Below are 17,236 nucleotides of genomic sequence, written 5' to 3'. Positions count from 1 at the left end.
CATGTCTTTTTTTTTTTTTCAAGCTAGCTTGTTTGGTCTGTGTGGGAACCACAGATTTATATTGTCTTAATGATAACTTTACAGCCTAGGAAATAATCGCCTTAGTCTAACTCGCCTGAAGGATATTTTTCTTTGCTCCTGGTATGGATTCTTCAAACAGCTGGTGTTTGCTTTCTTTTCTATTATCATAATCATTATCATTGCCAGCTAATTGCTGTGGTCAGAACATGGAGGCAGATCAGCTATGCTGAGATTCATGGGGCTCTGAGAGTTTTTTTTTTTTTTTTTTTTTTTTTTTTTTTTTTTTTGTAGATAAGCTGCATATTTCTGATAATGTAACACTTAGGAGTTTAACTTAGAAGTTTGGAATTCATGAGCCAAACTGTGATGGGTGGGGGCAGAGAAAGAATTGGGGCATGAAGATGGGAGGAGGGGGTGCGTGTGAGATAACTCTGGCATGAGGTCTGGAAGAAGGGGGAGAGAGAAAGGGGGGAACACATAAAATCCATTGTTGGCAATTCAAACTTAAAATCAAGGCAGAGAAGAATGCAGATGTGGCAACCTTGTAGTTCTAGCCCTAGAAGTCAAGACAGGAACATCCTGAATCAAAGGCCAGCCAAGGTTAGATAGCAAGACCTTGTCCCTCTCTGCCCTCCCTGACCCCCACATACAAATCAACATAAAAAGAAAAGGCAGAAGGGGAGGCAGAAATCAGGGAATCATAGATGTTGACAACAATAATGCTATTAGCCTTTTGAAAAGAAGTGAGAAAACTTGGCCCAGCTCCTGCCTCCCACATCTCCCTTCGAAGACTACCTGGTTCTCTGCCAAATCCTGGGTAATGAAAAGAGCGAGAGTTGCTCTGCACGGAGGAGAAACTGCAGCTGCTCAAGAGAGAAATCGGGACAAGATCGCCAAGGTAAGACGGAGACCAAAATTGTGCGAAGGTTTTAGCCAGCTTTTGCAAAGAGAAACCTTAGGGACTATGGAGCTCTCCCTCCCTCCCTAATTCTGAGAAAGAAGTCGTTGCTAAGAGAAGTAAAGCCCATGAGAGATAGCCACTACTAACTCATGAACGCCGTCTGCTTTCCTTCTGGTGAGTTTTACAATTATTGATAAATGGTCTGACTGGACAATGTTAGCATTTAAATCCCTTCCCACCGTGAAACTTTCCCAAGCAAGACGATAATTCGACTTCCTGCTTTTATGTTTAGCAATTGCTTGCCAGTGGCTCTCAGTAAAAGGACGATCACGGGAAAATTGTGAATACAGAATTGGGGGAGGGGGCACGTAAGGAACTGATTACCTAAATGGATCCATTTTAAAAACTTACCCATTTTGCTACCGTTCACCTAAGAGACTCTCTTCTGAAGGCTGCTTGTCCTTTATGCTCCTGACAATCTTTCCTCATGCTTTTCTCTACTCTCCTACGTGGGTGGTCTTCAACCTTCCTGGTGCTCTGATCCTTTAAAACAGTTGTGGTGGCCCCCAACCATAAAACTATTTCATTGCCACTTCATAACTGTAATTTTGCTACTGTTTTGGCTTGTAATGTAAATACCTGATATGCAGGATGTCTGATATATGACCTTTGTGAAAGGGTCGCTCGACCCTCCCAAAGGGGTCGCGACGAACAGGTTGAGAAACTGATCTAGATGCATGTTTGCCCTTCAGGTTGTTTTAGTAAGGAACACAGCCTGACATGCCCTACATTGTGGTCACACGGGAGCCAGAGACTACATATGGCTGCCTTCCCCAGCTGCACTTGCTTTCCACATGTGCCTGCTTCCTGGCCTCATCCTTGCTTGATGCTGTGGTCCAGGGGCTGGACCCAACACCCTGGACAGCTGCTTTTCATGTTTGTCTTCGATGCTCCAATTCTGGTTTCCTCCCAGATGATACACAGTTCTACATTTCAAACATCTCAGATCCCCCTAATTTCTCAGACTTAGGGGCCCCTGAAACTTATCTCACAGTGAACGAGTAGTTCCCTTAAACAGTTAATAAACATGCAATGCAGATTGTACTGGTTCTCTGGCTCAAATTTCACATCCCCCCTATCCCCCACCCTCTTCTCTGAGAGGTTCTGCCGTCTCCCATGGAAAGGTGAGCTCTGGTTTTCTCAGCGACCTAAATGCTGTTTCTTTGGATCTCTGTTAATTTACGGCGTATACTTTACATTGCAGAAAAAGAAAAAAAAAAATTCCATGGTCAACTTTAACTTTCATGCACAGGATGAAATAGGGTTGGAAGTGAATTTGAAACAGTAAATATTGAGGATTTCTCTTCAGCATCTGCCAAGGTTTACAGGAAAAGAGGTTTATGAGACGCATTCAGGAACTGTCTAGCGTCACATTCAATCCAGACATCGAGTCAAAAGGAAGTGGTATAAAAGCAGTGCTGTGAGGAGATAAATATGTAATTGGGAATAGTTCTGCTGAGGAAGTCCAATAATGAGTATTTTATTTCGTTGTTTAACAACCTGAGTATGACTTTGCCAAAATCAATGCATCTTTTATGCAACCGTTGACATGTTTGCAAACTCTGCGAGGTGAGTCCAAAGGTAGGGGGCAGAATCTCCCCTCCAAGCACCTGTTTGCTGAAGGGACAGTTAGGTACTATAAGGTCACATGTGAACTCCATCAGTAGTAGAAAGGAAGTGTAATTCTGTGGAACAACACAAAAAGATGCTTGGTTCACAGACATCAGGAAATTGTGCTAAAACTGCTTGCCTCATCAGTTCCTTACCACTTCTCTGGTGTTGGTGTCTGGGTCAAACGGAACATCTTTTTGTTTTCTGGTGCTCTGACTTAATGCCAAGGCTTTGGATGCAGTGTGTAAACACCCTACCACTGAACTATCTCTCCAGCCTATGACAGGCACTTGGGTACTTGTTTTTCTGTTGGTGCTTTAATCCGCTGCCGTTTTAGCCAGCAAATGTGGTTCCACAGTTACCAACTTGTTTCTCTGACAGCAGCCAGAGGCTGCTGTCTAGTGGAAATTCTGTTCCCACAGGCACCAACTAAGTCACTGTTGCCAAATATAGCTTTTAATTAATTCTTTAGTGTTCTATTTATTTTATTAATGATTATTGACTATGGAGTCAAAGGCTGCAGTGAAAACCTGCTAGCTCAGAGAGGCTGAGTAGCAATTAGCTGACCTCTCTAAAAGAGAGCTTCCTTCTGCTTTGTCAAAACAAAACTCATGCTAAGTCCCTCTCTACTACTTCCTATGCATTTCTTTATTATCTTATAGATACCCTCTATGATTACTTTCTGTCATCTAGTTGCTAACCCAGTCTCCTGACACAAAGTAGATTTTATTTAACTAACCCCAAGGCAAACTCGGAGTTCACAGTATGAGAGAATACCCCACAAAAGGCATATCTAAGGAAACATCTCATACAGGGCAGACAGATCTCACGATGAGAGGGGACCAATGGGTGTGGGAAGTTTACTGTACCTTCTTCTTGCTGCAGACTCCCAGCAATACTGCTTTTGACATTGGTAGGTTATACCCCTGAGGCCTTTTAACCTTTTGTTTAGGGAAACATGTAATGTAATATAATAGAAACACACACACACAGCTCTGGTGGCAGCTTCAAGTCCATCTTCTAGCTACCTTTTCTTTTTTATAATTTATTTTATTTTTTTAAAAAAGAAAACAAATGATCTTTTTTCATTTTACATACCAATACCAGTCCCCACTTCCTCCCCTCCTCCCATTCCTTCCACTTTCCCCCTATCCACCCCCATTCAATCTTCAGAGAGGGTAAGGCACACTGCTTTGGGGAAGGTCCAAGGCCCTCCTTCCTATATCTAGGCTGAGCAAGGTATCCATCCAAAAAGAATGGGTTCAAAAAAAACAGTACAAGTATTAGGAATAAATCCTGGTGCCACTGCCAGTGGCCCCACAGTCTGCCCCAGCCATACAACTGTCACCCACATTCAGAGGGTCTAGTTTGGTCCTATGCTGGTTCCTTCCCCATATGATTAGAGTTGGTGAGCTATATTAGCTCAAGTAAACTGCTTCAGTGGGTGTTGCCATCATGGTCTTGACCGTATTCTCATTCCTCCCATTCTTCAACTGGACTTTGGGAGTTCAGACCAGTGCTCCACTGTGGGTCTCTGCCTCAGTTTCTGTCAGTTGCTGGATGTTCGTTCTATGGTGACATTTAAGATGTTCATCAATCTGACTACAGAGCAAGGCCAGTTGGGGCACCCTCTCCTCTATTGCTTAGGGTTGTAGCTGGGGTCATCCTTGTGGATTCCTGGGATTTTTTTTTCTAGTGCCAGGTTTTGAATGGAACTAGAAAAAAATCATCCTGAGTGAGGTAACTCAGACCCAGAAAGATGAACATGGTATGTACTCACTCATAAGTGGATACTAGCTGTAAAGCAAAGGATAAACAAGCCAATAGTTCATGACTCTAGAGAACCTAAGTAACAAGGTGAACCCTAAGAAAAACATACATAGATCCCCAGGAAAGGGGAATAGATAGGACTGCCTGACAAAATTGGGAGCATAGAGGTGGGGAAAGAAGTGAGGGCGGAAGAGGAACAGGAGGGGAGAAGGGTAAGGGGGAGGAGAACTTGAGGCAATAAGATAGTTGAGATGGAGGAAGGACAGAGATGAGAGCAAGGAAAGAGATATTTTGATCGGGGGAGCTATTATGGAGCTAGCTAGCTACCACTTGTTAGCTATATGAATTTGGATCTTTCTCAATATTCCTGTATCTCATTTTCCCCCTCTGGTGTGAAATGTAAAACAACACAACACTATCAAATAAACATCATTAAAACTCTATCAAGAGAAGTTCTCTGATTGGCTCCACAGTTGGAAGTGGTGATCAGAGGTTACGATTCCACCTCTGAGCATCTACTGGATGTGAGATGATCTCAAGTATTTGCAGTACCTCTGTGACATAAATACCACCCTGATTGTGAAAACCAGAAAGTGAGATTTGGAAAGTCCATACTTACCCCAAATGGCAAAGTTGGTAAATTTCAGGTCAGAGATTAAAATCCAAGGCCAAGTTTCATTAAGAAGAAAAAAAAGACAAAGAAGTAAGCATGCTTCTAAACCAGTGTCAAAGATGTCTCTAAGTGTCTCTGGGGAGAAATGCTTCTGATTTAAAATTCCCATAGTTTTCTAATGTAAAACATTAGTGAAAAAACACTAGAGTCTTCGACATCTTTGGGGAGGGCTTACACTGTTACCCGAGGGAGAAGTTTCCACCAACTCCCATCCCTTCTTTTTCTCTTGCTATTCTTGTTGCTAGGAATTAGACAGGGTCGCCCACAAACCTGGCTAGGTGCTTTACAGTTTGCATCCAATTCTCTCCTACTTCCAACACCTCATAAATCAAATGATTACCAAAAAGAAAAAATAATCCTTAGCAGTTTGAGTTCATCTGAGAAAGCACGAAAAGAAATATGATCAGAAGAGTGTTTTGCTCATTAATTCCCATGGAATCCTAACAGGGACTAGACGTTTTTGTGAGGATTTTAACAGAATTTTGTAGTTGTGTATGGCTACTCTGCTCAGTCTCAACCAGTTTTAGCTTGTTGACTTGTTAATGACAGAAACTTTTAAAATGATATTTAAGTAAGCTATATTTTCTCGTGTGTGTGTGTGTGTGTGTGTGTGTGTGTGTAGGTCATAGGACAACTCTGTATCATCTTTTCTCTCCTTCCACCTTTATGTTGGTTCTGGGGATTGAACTCAGGTCCTTGGACTTGCATAGTAAATGCTCTAACCAACTGAGCTCTCCTGACAGCCCCACCCCTTTTCCTTTTTAAAGAAAGTTTTGGTGTATTGAGACAATGTCTCACACTGTAGCCCAGGCTAGCTTGGAACCCCCCAGGCTTGCTTGGAACTCATGGCAATCCTTAGCCTCGGTCTCTCAAGTGTTAGGATTACAGGCATGAGCCACCATGCATGTTTTGTTTTGTTTTTCATAAAGGATGATATGCTTTTCATCACTTGTCCTCACTTGGAGATTTTCAGAACCAAACATAACTCCTTCAAACCTGAGTTTATTAGTTCAAGATTTCTCCTCCTTGGGGTTGTATTTTCTGTTATCTTTTATGCATAATGTATGTGACCCGTCCATGTTCACACCAATCATGTGTGTGCAAAAATACTTTGCAGCCAGGTGTGGGATCATGTCTGTAATCAAAGCACTGGAGAGGCAGAAGCATACATAGCTCTGTAAGTTCTTCTCGGGTTTAAATAACAAGTTCCAGGCCAGCCAGGGCTCCATAGCAAGACCCTGTTTCAAAGCAGAAGCAAAAACACACTTTACCAGATCCCTATTTAATGTCTTCATATTGGCAAATTATTACTAGTAGTGCTAAGCTTCCATTAACACTAATTATCTCAAATATTTTTGAAAGTTTCAGCCAGAGAAACTGGTACAGATATTGATTCTGACTTAGTGACAGTCTTCAGCTTCCTGTTTTGACTTCCTTAACAAAAAGTCCCTATTTCTGGAATGAATAAATAGATTCTTTTTTATTAAATAAAGCACACATTTTTTTCTTCACTGACCTAAGCGTATGTTTTGTGGAAAACAGAATTTTCATTATGTAGTAAACATTTGATACAATAAACTAGCGCTCTTAACTAAGAATGCAAACGGCTTAGCTGTTTGGAGAATGCCGTGCCTAGGATGTGATAGTCAAGCTGGACACCTGACTATTATCTTCTTCATTACATCGAGTGGAAGGCTTTCTGCTCAGTGTCAGGCGCGTGGGAGCAGACTCAGACACAGATAGCTTAAGGCTGTTAGTATTCTAAGACAACAGGGAAACTCTTCTCCATGCCACCTTTGAGAAGAGAGGTTCCCAACAGTCTTCTCCCCTCAGCAGTTCTCATGGCAACCCCAGTAACTAGGTCGGGAAGACTCAGTCGGCGAGGGGTCCCCTTGGAGTGATGGTGACAGGGATCTGGCAGGCAGCTGTGGCAGCATGCGAAGTCCGTCACACAACACGGGTGCATCTCCAGACCTCTGCATGGTATTTCCATTAATGTGTAATGTGTGATCACTGGGCGGTGGGATGAAATGGACAAGGTGTGGGTTGGTGCCTGGTTCCCTACCTCTATTATTTATTATCTATGCATGGAAAGCCTTTTAACTTTGGAACGTGTCGGCGTCCACTCATTCAGTACGCGATGCTGCTCGTTAGTCTCACCCCTGAGAAGACCAGTGTTCGACAGCCTTTTTAACTTCCTGTTTTCACTTCAGCCCAACTTCGAGTAACCAACACAGAGCCCACTAGGAATCCCAAGCAAAACCATTGAAGACAGAGAGTTAGGGGACAGCTGGAGATGCCCAAGAAGGGGAAGCAGAACGGCCAGCGCTGAGAGGGATTCTTGTTTTGACTTTTGACTATGCCAGCTGGATTGGGAAGGTGTGGGGGCGAATGTGGCGGCGAGTGTGTTGTGAAACACGGAGCTCTAAGGGCCTTAAACGTTTCTGTTGCCCTCCAAGGAGGACATCACATACACAAGACAAAACCCATAAAAGCTGCACTAGGAGCAATTATAGCCTTTGTACAAGGGTAACCTTTCTTATGTCCTATGGATATATTTAAATTAACTTTAGACTAGAGGGGACATGAGATAGTACTTTAATCAGAAAATATCTTGGAGTTGTTTTGTCTTTTGAACGCCACTGTGGACTTTACAGTTTTGTGATTATTTTGGATAAGTCATTTTAGTTAGCTATTCTTTTTAGTCAAATCTTTAACTGAAGCCTTTAAATGAGGAAATGTTTCAATACATTAAAAGCCAATATATATGTCAATGTAAATTCTGAAGAAAAACTACAGTAAAATGTATTTGCCACTCAGCATAAAAAAGAATGCTACCGGGACCAGTGATGACTCGGTGGGTAAAGGTTCCTGCCATGCAAGCCTTGAACCCACATAGAAAGCTGGATGTGGTGCTTCTGATTTGTAATCCTAGCAATTGCAGGGCGAGGTGGGAGATGAAGACAGGAGAGTCACCGAGTGTTTCCTTATGCCACAAAGTGGTAGACACAAGAAAGACCCCGCCTCTGAAACACGGTGGGAGGAGAACAGTGACTCCCAAAAGTTGTCCTCTGACCTTTACACTGTGCCATGAACAGACAGGCACACAGAGAAATAGACACACACAGAGACAGACAGAGACACACACACAAAATTGAAAAATAATAAAACATTTTTAAACAACAACAAAAAACGTTGCTAATACTTTAAGAAAATCCTCCTATTCAGTTATCTGAAAACAGTCTCTTTCTCTCCAGAGGAAGTGAGTTTTGTGTTTATCACTCCCTCTTTTCCTTCATGGCTGGGTGAAATTTGATTTTTAAAGTCTTTTGGGAGGAGGGAGCAGGTTGTTGCTATGATGCCTAGGCTGACCCTTGGATTCATGATTCTCCTACCTCAGTCCCCTCAAGTGCTAGGACCACAGGAACCATCGTCTGCAGCTCAAAGCCTTGAAAAGTCATTTTGTCATTATCTGTCCCATGGGATGCCCACAATCATTTTATATAAACGTTTATATATATATACACATTCTCGGTGAATATGCTGACTGGTATTTTACTATCCCATAATAACAAAGTAGTGCTACCTATCACACAGGAATGGAACTTCTGCAATTCCAGGTTAAGGTCCTTTCCCATTTGTGGGTCAGATAAGGGTGTGATGTCTAAGCGACACTCACTGGGATCTTTTGTTACTGTTGTAGCATTCTTTGTTGCTGTTTCGCTCTTGTTTCTTTTGAGATAGGGTCTTGTTTTGCAGCCCAGGATGGCCTGGAGCTCACTGTGTAGCCTGTGCTCACTGAAACCCATGACAGTCTTCCTGCCTCAGTCACTCAAGTGCAGGGTTCACAGGAATTATCCGTCATACCTGGTTTAGACTCACTGTTGACTGCTAAAAATGAGGTGGTCATGAATAGTGTATATTTGAAAAGAGATTTTTTTAATCTCTGAAACTCTCAAAATTATCTGATTTATCTGAGAAATTCTAGTGATTGCATGCACACATGAATGTGTATGTGTGGTATGCACATACGTGAGGGAGTACATGCACATGGAGGCCAGGGGTATCCAGCTCTATCACTCTGCCTGATGCCCCGATTTAGCACCAAATTCTAACTGGTCTTAATAAAAACCCAGAGTTGGATATTAGGGGGTAAAACTGAGAGATCAGAGAAGCAGAGCACCAAACCACTAGAGAGACCTCTTCTGAATTCATAGACCAAAGGGGTGATCCTGTGCTCAGACTGCCTCTTCAGACTGAAGGAGGAGCGACCCTCAGACTGTAGCTGTCTCCACCAAACCTCGCACTGCATCTGAGACAGCAACTGTCTCCACCAAATCTCAGACTGCCTTGAGTTCCTGTCTCCTCCCGCCTTATATTCATCTCTCTGCCCAGCCATGTCACTCCTGTTTCCCTAGTGCTGGGATTAAGGACATATGACCCCAAGTGCTGGGATCACCTTTGTGTGAACTCTGTTTCTCTTTTAGACAAATTCAATCTCCAAGTGCCCAGGGTGGCCTTGAACTAACACAGATCCCTTTGCCTCTGTCTCCCGAGTCCTAAAATTAAAGGTGAGTGCCACCACTCCTGGGCCTCTAGTGGCTTGGCGCTGCATTCTGATCTTCAGACAAGCTTTATTTGTTAAAACACAAACAAAATATCACTACACCCTGACATGAACCTAGAGTTACGCTGGCAGTCACAAGCCCCAGGAATTCTCCGACCTCTGTCCCCCATGGTGTTGGAGTTACAGGAACAAGTGACCTCACTTGGCCTTTTCTATGGCTGCCAGGAATTCAAACTCAGGTCCTCGCATGTTTGCACAACAGAGGTCCTCCCCTACTGAGCCATCTCTCTAACCTTGCTTTCGGTTTTTAGTGGCTTCATGTTTACACCTAAGAAGGGCAGCTGAAGTCTTTGAAAGCTGCTCCAAGGATTCTATCATAGCCTAATAGACACCTCAGCTATTCCCTTAAATATGATTAACTTTCAGTTCTTTAAAGTCAGAAAACTTAGTGTTTAATCAAGCATATAAGAAGCTCATTTTCAGTCTAATAGAAAAGAGAGTTTTTGTCTTTCCTGTCAACTATTTCCTATTATTGGTTCAGATAGTTCCCTTAATTAAAATTTATTTTTAAGTTACTTAATTTATGTTAACTAAATAATAATTCTTTTATTTTTTAATTAATTTATTTATTATGTATACAATATTCTGTCTGTGTGTATGCCTGCAGGCCAGAAGAGGGCACCAGACCTCATTACAGATGGTTGTGAGCCACCATGTGGTTGCTGGGAATTGAATTCAGGACCTTGGGAAGAGCAGGCAATGCTCTTAACCGCTGAGCCATCTCTCCAGCCTCCTAAATAATAATTCTTAAGAATTACTTTAATTTTTTTATTGATTCTAACCAAGAAAACCATGAGTGTAGAACCCATGTATTTTAGAATCTGCTGACATTCTTGCTCCCTTAACGACAACAACAATAAACTGGTATTTTAATAATTTTTAACAAATATACAGAATAAGCACAAAATTGAACAAATTGTATGTGTAATGAACTGTCATGAACTACACAGACCTATGTAATTTTATAACGACTACTGCACCCCAAGTCTCCCCATTCACCCCTCTATTATTCCATCTCAAAGGTAACCATTATCATATTTCCCGATGTCATATATGGTCCTCTGCGCACAATGACGCTTCAGTCAATGACAGACCACAACAGTGATCCTATACGATTATAGCACCAATGTGGTACACGAGCCATCTCAGTTTGTGTGACTACACCGTACAATAGTTACACAGTGATGTACTCGGGATGTGTCCCCATCACTAAGCAATACACAACAGTATTACGTCTGTAGTTTTGAACAATACGTACTTTGCATCCTGCCTTTCCCTCAACATCATGTTTCTAAGGTGCAATTTTGTTTTTTGTTCAAGTAGCAGAAGCTTGTTTGTTTGTTTGTTTTTCGAGATAGGGTTTCTCAGTCGTTCTGGAGCCTGTCCTGGCACTAGCTCTTATAGATCAGGCTGGCCTTGAACTCACTGAGATCCACCTGCCTCTGCCTCCTGAGTGCTGGGATTAAAAGCGTATACCACCACTGCCTGGCTTGGTAGCAGAAGCTTTTAACTTCACATAACTGATTAGAATTCCCCTAAATAAATGCAGCACAGCATATCTGTCACAACATGAATGGACATATATGCTATTCCCTACTTAGACCGCTCACAGCGTTCCTGTGGATCTTCTGGTGAACGTTTTTGGGCCTCAGTGTTGAGTGCATACCTTCTGGGCCAGGACGGTACATTTGTCCAGCATTGTCGGGAAACACCACACTGCTTTCCACAGGCGGTGTGGCAATTTGTACTTCTATAGTCATACATAAAAATACCAGCTCTACCCCACCCAAACTTGTCAATGCTTGTGGGTTTTCTTCCCTATCTATCTCAGTTTACTTATTCTGATACCTTGCCTGAAAACATGTTCTGCCAGTCTAAGGAATATTGTTGGGTTTCCCCACCCCCACTCCAGACTTACATTAAACACACTTCAAAGAGAAAAAAAGAAAAGAAAGTATCCCCTATAATTGAGTTTGGGGACAGAGCACTCCTGCGCCATGGCCTAGTTGCAAAGCAATGCTAATACGGGAAGAAAACATTAGTGGAAGAAGCTAGCTCGCACATTGCTCTTGTGTTTCAGAGGGAAACAGTTGATCAAAGCACTTCTAGAAATGTTTCCCTGCTGGGTGTGGCAGTGGGGTTTTAATCCCAGCACTTGGGTGGGAACAGGAGGCTGAAAGTCACCCCGGGCCACAGAGTGAGATCTTGTCATAACCCCTCGCTCAAATGTTCTGCTGGAGTAGGATTTTCTTTTTAAAGAAGAGAGTTAGGAGGGCTGCAGGATCTCCATGGACCTCCATGGACGTCCAGGGTGAGTCCCAGTGAGGGCCCAGTGTCGGAGGTGGAGCAGAGATTAGGGACCTGGAACCACAGCGGTGATTCTTTGCGATGAACAGCTGCATGTAAAAATGTACAGATAAAGAGATTCACTGCATGACTCACCGTGTCACACTGACGCTTCCATGACCTGATTTTCCATTTCTCACCACCTCTCCCTCCCCACCCCCTTTATCTCTCTTAAGTTGTAATTTGGTTCATTCTGGAGTAGGGAGGGAGAAAGCTGGGATCCGGGAGGCATGATGTGAAAGATACAAAGAATAGATAAAAATAAAGTTAAAAAAGAAGAGGGTTAATCTAATCCCACAATTAAAAAAAAAAAAACCAAGAACAATGAATGTTTAGACTTTTGAAGGTATTATATGTTAAGGAAATTTAGTTAGGATTATTATCGAGTCATTACAAATCAATCATAATCTGCCCCACTAATTTTAACAGTTGTGATACTGTTGAGGTGATATGAAATTTAATGTTTGCTTTGTTTGCTTTACCACATTTGATGAAGCAAATCACACGTGACACTTAAGCACCTCAAGCTGATTGGCTGGTTACAGAGTGAGTCCGTACAGCCAGCTAGCTTTCTCCCTCACATCCCATCAAGGACAGCTTCACCTCTTGCTGGGCGTGTTATCCTCAGGATAGCAAGTTCAGGCACTGGGGTAGAGAGATGCTCGGTGTTTACAAATACTGGCTGAGTTGCAAAGGACCTGGGTTGGGTTCCCAGCACCCATATGACAAATCACAACTGTCTATAACTCAATTCCCTGGGGGATCTGGTCCCCACTTCTGGCTTCCACAGACACTGCATGCATGTGATGTACATGAATCTCAGGCACGGTGTGCATGTGGTACACATAAAACATACACATTAAATGAAAATTCTTTCTTAAAAGTTCAGGCAAAGCCCATTTTTGAACCTTGCTTTTAGTTAACTAGCAAGCACTGCAGTTGACTTCCTTTCTTGAAAACTCATACATTTACATCAGAACACACGCACATATTTGCTTTATTTTTGAAACAATGTCTTTCTATGTAACCCAGGCTGGTTCAGAATTCACTATGTAGCCCATGCTAATCTTGAACTTGTGGCAATCCTCTTGCCTAATCTTTTTGAGTGCTGGGATCACAGATGTGAACTAATCTGCCTGGCTTGAAAACAGAGAAAGGCATATGATTTATTTATATAAACTTTTTAAATGGTGTTGGCACATTTTCACCAGGGCAGTTTTGCTATTGTATTTACTACTTTGAGCTTCCTTCTTTGGGTCTTAAATGCTAAAGTCTAGAATCTTCTTTCCTCATTTCTGTAAACACATGCCTTCCCCTTTCACGGACTCCTCTTGCTGGTCCTTATTGTTCTTTAAGGTTGCCTTTAAATGATACCTACGAGTGCATAGGGTCTGTTCTAGAAGCGTCTTGGGATATCCTGTATGCCAAGAATGGAGTTAGTGATACTTTTACTGTCTCTAAATATAAGCCCGTAGTGTCCAGAGAAAAACAAACTTCTTTTTATTTAGTGTTTTGTGTCACTGAGAAATGCATCGGCCCAAACAAGCCTGCTCCTTTACGAGAGAATCAGTTTAAAGAGACAGTATACTTTACTTTGAGGCCGAACTTCCAAATCCAAAGTGTCTGGAAAATCTCACGCTTCCCTTCAAAAACAAACAACAAACCAGCGGATGGAAGTCAGGGCCCTGCCAGGAAAGCTATTCTTGTGAGGATTGGGAACTGTACATTCTGCAGAAACCATCTAAGTCTTTGGCATTTCGGTACCGTGTCCAGGCTCACATCAGTGAGCAACTTCTCATCCTCAGCTAAGCAATCTCTTTTGACTGTATCGCTGCCAGCTGCAGATGTTCTCAAACCTGGTAGGCTATCTCTGCGGTCGGTACATCGCTAAGAACAAGAAACGCTTTGTGGTGAGCGCATATGAGACTTTCTCTCCGTGAAGAAGCAGCAGAGTGATACATCCTGAAGTCACCGTTCCTTTCCCTTGTAAACTGTCTTCCTTGTGGGTCTTTGACGTAAACATTTTAGTCAGCGGGCCACACCAGTTCTAACGTGAGCTGAAGTAAAGCAAACCGGATTGCCCCTACCTCTGTTCACTGAACTGACTGATTCAAAAGCCCCGCTACGGCTTGGCTCCCCTTTCCCGTATGTTTAGTTCTCAGCAAAGCCTTTGTATACACTGAGGTGTCTCCTGCCTGTTCTCTGTTGCCTTCTAGCCAATGTTGTGCCAAACTTTCTGTGCCTGAGCTTTAAACACGTGTCTATGAACTTCTTCTCCTACCTTACACCTTCTTCCACACTAGAAGGAAATGAGTCAAGGCTTCACTCCCTACCACCACAAACAGGGTGAGCAGCGGAGCACAGTCTTCCTAGAGACTAGAAATGTGGCCAACTATTAAATCCCATACACGAAATAAGAATGGTACCAAAAAAAAAAAAAAGTCCTGATATATTAAACTGTAATGTTCCTCACATTCTGTTTGTTCTTTGCTTTTGCTAAACATACTAAAGAAATACCAGGAGAACAGGAGCAAAATATTTCCAACTACTGACTGCCCTTGGAGCTGAGCTGAACCACCTGAGTCCTGGCCCAGGTCCAGCAAACTCTAGCTCACTATGTCGTGTGCCTCGTCAGCAAAACATGGTGTTCAGGCCATTGCTGCAGCCTCTGTCTGGCTTACTAGACAGTGCCTGCAACTATCTGGTGTTAGCATTAAGGTTCAGGGCTAAGACAAGTCATAATCATTCACCCAGAAGCCTGCTGTAGACTTTATGCTTCGCAAATATTTCTGTTGACTTTGAGAACTAACCTTAGAATCTCCTTTTTTAATATTCATCAGTTTCATAAGTAATAAATCAAGCTATGGGCTGGGCAGTGGTGGCCCACACCTTTAATCCCAGCACTCGGGAAGCGGAGGCAGGCGGATCTCTATGAGTTCCAGGACAGCCAGGGCTACACAGAGAAAACCTGTCCTAAGAACAAAAAAAAAAAAAAAAAAAAACCAGTAACAACAACAAAAACAAGCTATGGAGTCTTTCCTCCCCCTCCTCCTCTCCTGCTCAAGATCCTTTGGGATCTTTGGATCTGTGAATTGTTGCCTTCAAAGAGTTCTGAGACATTCTCATCCACTCTATCTTCAATATTGCTCCTTTGGGTGCACGTTAGACGGTCTCATCTACCCTCCAAATTTCCTCTGCTCTCTTTCACATTCCCCATCTGATGATGCCTCTGGATTGCATTTGAGCAAATGCTTTCATCTGTTTCCCAGGTCACGGGCTTGCTCCACCTGTGTCGGATCTGCTTCCTAACTGACACAGTGTTAGCTTCGGTGCCGCTTTTATTCCAAGGTTCCAAGTTCCTGTTTTCTATTTCTTCGAGAATACTTGATAAACAGATTAAAGCCATCTATTTTTGTATGACTTTCCAGACTGTTCCAATGAATGAGGCGTTTGCGGTTGTTCTTAGCTTCTTTTCTCTGTGGGCTCTCACCGTCATCAGAACTCTTCCTTGTAAATGTTGACTATAGAATATCCACTTGCCCCGGAACTCCTATGGACTAGCCGGTGATTTTCAGCCTGGCTAATGTCTTTAAGCTCTGCCTTTGCTCTTCCCATTTGTTTTAGGACACTGCTATACTAAAACTGCTTTGCATTAAATTCTCTAATTTAACATTTTGGAAGCGCAGGGACAGAATGATGTCAGAATGCACACTCACCAGGAGAAAACAAATTCTCCTGACTCACCAGGAGAAAACAAATTCTCAAAGGGATGTGGTTGAGACAGTCTTCCTAGCTGTCCCCTTATTGTTCCGGCTTTATCTATTTCAGTCTTTGATCTGAATGCAGTCGCTTGAGAACTCTTGTTATAGGCATGAACTTCCTGTTAGAAGCTCCATCTTAGGCATGTCCTGGGCCTTATCCCCCAACCTTGGCACTAGCTTTTCTCTGAGACATAAAAGATGAGTTTAGAAGACACCGAGCTTGTCTGCTCGCCATTGTCCAGGACACTACAGCCCAGACTGGCCTCAAATTTGAGATCCTCCGGGCTCCTTCTCCCAGAGTTCTGAGATTGCTGTTGTGCACCACTACAGCCTTTAACTCTTTCTTTGATTCTTCTTCGTTTTTACGTTATGTGTATGAATGTTTTATTTGCAAGTATGTATATGTACCTCATACATATCTGGTGCCTTTGGAGAACAGAAGAGTGTTAGGTCCCCAGGAACATGTGGGTACCGGGAACTGACCCAGAGGCTCCGCAAAGGCAGTGTGTGCTCCCCACCACCAAGTCATCTCCCAGGCCTGACTGTGCGTTTTAGTTTCAGCAGGCTCGTCAGGAAGGTTTCCATGGTAACTTAATTCACTATTGTGCTGGCAACAAATTTTTGCCTAATTGAATTTATATTGACCAAACATGAATTTAAACTTAGAAACCACGCACTTCTTAATAAATCAGTGATCTTGCTATTTGTTTATCCACTAGGGTTCTATGAAATGCTACTTTTTCCAGAAAAAGATTTTCTGCCTTGAAATATCTTTAGAGTTCCCTCTTCTAACCACAGCACATAGATTTCTCTTCGTAGACTGCTAAATCTGCTCTCTACAGAGACTAGACCCCGTGATCCCCTGAATCTTGAACATGACCCTCACTCGTGGGGTCAAATGATCCAGATGACACTGATCTAATGACACCTTTCCAAACTTCCAGTTTTTGTTTTCTTAGCAGCAAAACCCTTTGCTACCTAGAAAAGCGTAAACCCAGAATGGAAGAGGAAGTTTGCTGAGATCTGCAGGTGGTGAGGGAGATCTGGAATGTAACAGGGTTGGGTCACTCCACCCATTTCCTTAAAGTGTTTGCTGGGGCTTTTAACCATTGTACCTTGGTAAAGGACTTACAGGTCTGTGCTTCGTTTCTTCATTCCCGGTGAGATTGCTATGATAACCAAGTTAACTATGTTAAGCACTCAGTAAAGTGCTTGTCACACAGTACTTATTCGAGTGTTGATTATATATATTATATGGCTAACCATGTAAAGCACACTTGTCACACGGTACTTATTTGAGTGTTGATTATATATATTATATAGTTAACTATGTAAAGCACACTTGTCACACGGTGCTTATTCAAATGTTAATTATATTTCTATTGCGTAGATTTTAAAATGTGTTCCTGGTTGACCATGGAAAAAGAGAGACAATGAATGATACAAACACAGAAAAAATGGTATTC

At 42.6% G+C, this 17,236-nt stretch overlaps 1 protein-coding gene across 2 annotated transcripts in view; it reads left to right on the top strand.

Annotated features, from left to right (window-relative positions):
- Positions 1-854: 854 nt before the first annotated feature.
- Il33 (interleukin 33) overlaps positions 855-17,236 on the top strand; it is a 38,321-nt gene continuing 21,939 nt past the window's right edge. Inside the window, exon 1 of one of the 2 annotated variants that reach the window (XM_057780016.1) lies at positions 855-919. The gene's annotated coding sequence lies outside the window, so the exon portion shown is untranslated. Of the gene's footprint in view, positions 920-955; positions 1,097-17,236 lie in introns of those variants that run through there. The other variant, XM_057780018.1, reaches the window with a different exon arrangement.

The sequence above is a fragment of the Chionomys nivalis genome, chromosome 8 (assembly GCF_950005125.1).
Source record: "Chionomys nivalis chromosome 8, mChiNiv1.1, whole genome shotgun sequence".
Classification (NCBI taxonomy): Eukaryota; Metazoa; Chordata; class Mammalia; order Rodentia; family Cricetidae; genus Chionomys; species Chionomys nivalis.
Note: the sequence above shows the minus strand (reverse complement) of the source record. Positions and strands in the feature narration are given on the sequence as shown.